Source organism: Limulus polyphemus, unplaced genomic scaffold (assembly GCF_000517525.1).
Source record: "Limulus polyphemus unplaced genomic scaffold, Limulus_polyphemus-2.1.2 Scaffold5298, whole genome shotgun sequence".
NCBI lineage: Eukaryota > Metazoa > Arthropoda > Merostomata > Xiphosura > Limulidae > Limulus > Limulus polyphemus.
Window position 1 is genome coordinate 1,878 of NW_013670908.1, and position 5,360 is coordinate 7,237.

Below are 5,360 nucleotides of genomic sequence, written 5' to 3' on the forward strand. Positions count from 1 at the left end.
CGTGGATACAGCTTAAGAGTGACGGTAAAATTCCACTATTCAATTCGTGAAATGGAAGAGATAACATTGGGTTGTGTTAGTTAGCTGTCTTCCCTTTTCACTATCACTGTAAAATTATGGACTGTCGTGGATAGCCATGAATACGTTTGTGTAAAATTCAATAAACAAACAAACTATAAATGTTACTTAAATTTTTCTTCGTACTCTACAGTTCTATACCTATCATCATCTAGGTCAAAGGTTAGTATTGAATATATTGTCTAGAATACAATTTAACAAATTCTTACATTTAAAGCAAGAAATCTAAGACTATAACTTATATTTTATAAATTTACTTCTATATGTTTATACGTTCATATCAAACCAAAAGCGTTTTGATCGTCGCTTCACTACGTAGGTGAAATACAAGAAATACGTTAAACATCAAAGGAAATGCTTTCCCTACCGTATTTATGTATTATTATTATTATAATTAAGAAGTGGTATGATGTGGGGAATTATGAAGACATATAAAACTTTAGAATATGTTAGTATTAGTTAAAATTAAAATATGCAGGAGTAAATAGAACACCTTAAAGTGTCGAAACTAGTTTTCTGGTCTTGTTCCTAACACAGCACATATATATACATTAGTTGTTTACTGTACGTTATCATCATTATTACCTTCTTAATCGTGGGTTTGTTTCTCACCTTTAAATATGATATTGCATGGTTATACGGGTATAATGTTTTACTATTGTACGTGACGAGTACGTTAGGCTAAGATGTTCAGTTTTAACAATGTGTCATATACATTTAATATGTTGAAATATGTTAAGGGAATGGACGTGTTTAATTTTATTCTCATATGACTGAATCTAAGCAACTTAAAATCACAGTGTCACAATTTGTCAGTAAGACGAGAGTACCCTAGTATTGTATTTATTTTACTATTTCACTGTGTTAAAAACATTCAAAGGTTTTTATCGATATTCACTTAACTTTATTCTAGAAAAGACGACAATTACAACTTCTGAAATGAATATTGACTTGTGACGTCATATTGACTTACGACGAATACTGTGTTATTAGCATGAATACTGAAAACATGCTAGCATTGAGAATATTTAACCTGAAATACATTTAATAAGACAAATGGATGCAAAGGACCGGAAGAAGGTCAAACAGTCTCTTATATTATTTGTTAAATATAGACATTAAACTTCATAGTTATAACAACTGAATGTACGTAACGATAACGACCGAGACACATCCTGCCTCAACAAATATTTGAAATATTTCTAGTTGAACCACTTTCACAAATGTAATACATTACTTTTCTTTTAGTTTACTATGTGTCCTCTTACCAAGTCGAGAAACGTGCATTGTTCTTGTAGTTTACCAAATGTCTAGTTACGAAGTTTAACATCGTATGTTTTTCCTATTTCATTAAATGTCCATTTTAAATTTCTAATATTATACTGTTTTTCTAGTTAATTAAATCGCCCATTAACAAGTCTAGCATTGTATTCTTACTCTAGTTTACTATACGTACAGTTTAAAAGACTAGTACGGTACCGTTCTTGTAGTCCACCAGGTTTGTACAGTTACAAAGTCTAGCACTTTTCGATTCTTCTAAATATTTAGTTGTCAAGTATAGTAATGAGCGGTTCTTCTAGAAGTATCCAACAGTTCTATTTACTAGTATGGTGTTATTTCGTTTAGTTACTACTTTAAATTTATTTCGATTTTCTGTTTGTTTTTTGGGTGCTTACGTGGTCGGTCAAACCGACCAACCTTGTATAGAGTTATTGGTAGAGAAAATAACCGATAAAATATAAAGTGTTACTGAAAAAAAAACGTTTGAAATGTATTTACGGTATTTTAGAGATTATGCAAATGAAATTTTATATTTATGAGATCAAGAGAAGTACTACGAAAATCACTCGAACTACTCAAAAAAATACTCGATATATTTACGGACATGTCTATTTTTAGTTTATTAACACACGATTTTGTAGTCTGGTGTTAAGAGAGGGAACGTTTTTAGGACTCGTTTTTGTTTTCTTTGGATCAAAATTTATAAATCAATATTACCCAAACGCGTTTGTTTATCTAAACAGGGTTGCCGTGTGGTTAAGGCACCAGACTTAAGATGTGGTCCTCGTAAGAGTGCATTAGGTCGAACACCACTCATGGTAGATTGGTTGAAGTTTTTAGTGTGAATTTTGGAAAGGTCACTTCAGTTTGGACAATAAGTTGAAGAACGTGTTGGTTCTCAATGTGAAAACTGAAACCATGTTAACCTAAATGAATTTGTGATAAGGAAGTTCTTGCCGGCAACGTTACATGAACTTGAATCAGTTTAAAGTATAGTAGAAAAGTGAGTTTGAATTTGTTTTAGAAGAAACGTATGTTTTTACTGGTCATGAACAATCCTAAATGAAGCTTCAACAAAGTATAATAATGACCACAGAAGTGGTCAAATACTTTTAATATTTTACTATGGGTGTCCTTAATGAAACAAATTTTGAGAACTTATAGCAATGTAATTCGAGGTTCAAACCTTGCAGTATATAGCGCTTGTTGCTTTAAAAAAAGGAGCTTTATGAGTCAAAAGGAACTATGAATATGAAATTCAGGATGTACTTCCACAAGTATATGGCCGAGTGGTTAAAGCGCTAAACTTAAGATATGTTCCTCAGTCAGAGGATGAGTGTTCTAACTCCACACCAGATATAATTTTTGTAATGATAGAAATGTTTTCAAATTCCGAATGTCTCGATAAAACACCTATGGGGTTCTGAGTCCGTTTCACTTCACCATACAGTAACCTAAATTAATTTAGGCCAATCAAAGAACGCATTAGGGCTTTACGTCACAGATTCTCTTTTCAATTTCACCACTAATGAAAAAGAAAAGAAATATTTAACACCTATATGTACTATCACTGGATATAATTGTAAATATAGATCAATGTACAATATATGTATGTGACGAAATAAACTGATTTTCGTCCACATTTGTCATAGGTTCTATTTCCACATAAGCAGTGAAACCGCTTTAAATTTCAATCACTTTGATAAGTTACAACAATTTAAAAAGATGTATGAAAACTTCGAGAATATTACTGTCTGTACAGATTAAATTTATACCAGGAGTGGGGTTCGAACCCACGTCCTCTTAAGAGGACCAGATCTTAAGTCTGGCGCCTTAACCACTCGGCCATCCTGGTATAATAGTAATTTTAATTTTAGCTTCATAGCTGCTTCAACTTATGGTTTTACTGCTGTCCCTCTTGAAGTAATCAGATGTAGACTCTTTAAATGTCACTTTCTACTATTAGTAGAAGCGGTAACAGCGATTGATCTAGTAACAGTTAACAAGTACTAAATTAAGGAAGAAATAAATTACTGCACTACTAAAAAGTTCAAAGTTCATAGAGGGATAGTTGACCAACGCACTTTTATCTGTAAAAGAAAGTTAAGACAAATGTATGTTGTGCATCAAATATTAAAACGATAGTTAAAACACGTAATCGTCTACCGTAATCAAAAAATTCACACCGAGAAATTGGTCCAATTTTTGAAGTCCTATTAAGTAAGAAATATATTTTGATTTTTCACATTATGAGACATTTTTCCTTTAAAAATCTCACATTTTATACTAAATTAAACCCCTTTGGATTAAGTTTTGGCTTCCATTTGTTTCTTTATTACATTGATTTCTGTCGATAATCACCCATTTTTACATATTTATCGATGTAATTTTATTGGAGACATCTTCTACCCCATTAATGTCTTAATGAAATCAGCCACTCGGTTTCTCAGTAGTAAATGCTCATGGTTTATGACGCTAAAATTAAAAGTTGAACCATTGGGCACAGTATAGATAGCCCATTATGCAGCTTTGTGCTTTACAACAATAAAAGTTGTTGAAATCAATATGTGAACAACTAGGTCATATATATATATTTCACTTGTGGAACAGACAATTATTTGTAGCTCTTTATCTACTTTATGACGTGTTTTGATGCAGAAATACCCCCTCAATATGACTTCCTCATTCTTCTTTTAATTAGTTCTATAAACTCAACTGAAACATTTCCTAACTAGAGACCCCCAGTGGCACAGCGGTATGTCGGCGGACTCACAACGCTAGAAACCGGGTTTTGATACCCTGGTGGGTTTGTTTGTAACTAAGCACAAAGCTACACAATAGGCTATATGTGCTCTGCCCACCAGAGGTATCGAAACCCGGATTCTAGCTTTGTAAGTCCGCAGACATACCGCTGTGCCACTGTGGGGCTTCTAGCCGGTTGGGCAGAGCACAGATAGCCCATTGTATAGCTTTGTGTTTAACTACAAACAGTCGTAACAACCTAACTAATGGGGCACTCAGTACAACGCATATCTCCTTGACTCTCAAAAACTAGGGAGGATGTCTGTATGTCTGTTGTTATCAATGGACACGGACCATTTTTGGCAGAACAATGAGGAATAATATTGTACATATTTTCACCAAAATCCGATCATTTTGGACTGAGTTATAGAGCAAAAATAGTGTAAAAAATCGTTTCCTTTGTTAACAGATAGGGACTTTTTGGGTTTTCGTGACCTTGGTGTGACCTTCACCTTTGACTTTGAACCTCCACAAACTAAGTAATTCTAAGATGGTTCATGGTACAAATGTGTACCAATTGTCGTCCAAATCCATTTGGTCGATTTCGAGAAATCCTGCTAACAAACACACACAAGGGTGAAAATATAACCTTCGTTACCTTCTACTGTCTTGTTTGAAGGATTGATATTTAGCCATACATTTACTTTCTTTTTTGTCGAGGTGGGGGGTCTAGTAATCTGTTAATATTGTACAGTTTTCAAAGGAAACTGCTGACAAGAAACAAACAAATAGATTAGAGGGAAGGCAACTAGTTAACACCACTCACCGCCAACTCTTGGGGCTACTATATTAACGATAAGTGGGATTGATCGGTACATTAGAACGACCCCACAATTGAAATGCAAGCATGTTCAGTGACGGGATTAGAACCCGCGAGATTAAAATCGAAAAGTCATATTCACATCCGCCACCAATATGTTTAGCGTATAGAGAGATTCTGCAACATGAGTCATCCGCACATAAATTATTTCTACGCTAAACATATTGTGTAATAATGATTCACACCAATAGAGTTATTGAACTCATATTAAAGTACTGTGACACCAACAATCAATTTTAAATATCTTCAAGGATCTTTACAAAACTTATACCAGGAGTGGGGTTCGAACCCACGTCCTCTTCAGAGGACCAGATCTTAAGTCTGGCGCCTTAACCACTCGGCCATCCTGGTGGTAGATTTATTTGAAACTTAGATTTAT

General features: G+C 33.9%; 2 non-coding genes across 2 annotated transcripts; both read right to left on the reverse strand.

The window, feature by feature from the left end:
• Window positions 1–3,131: 3,131 nt before the first annotated feature.
• Window positions 3,132–3,214, reverse strand: Trnal-uaa. The gene has a single exon. It is a non-coding gene; the product is annotated as a tRNA-Leu (tRNA).
• A 2,035-nt stretch (window positions 3,215–5,249) lies between these two features.
• On the reverse strand, window positions 5,250–5,332 carry Trnal-uaa. The gene has a single exon. It is a non-coding gene; the product is annotated as a tRNA-Leu (tRNA).
• Between the last annotated feature and the right edge of the window lie 28 nt (window positions 5,333–5,360).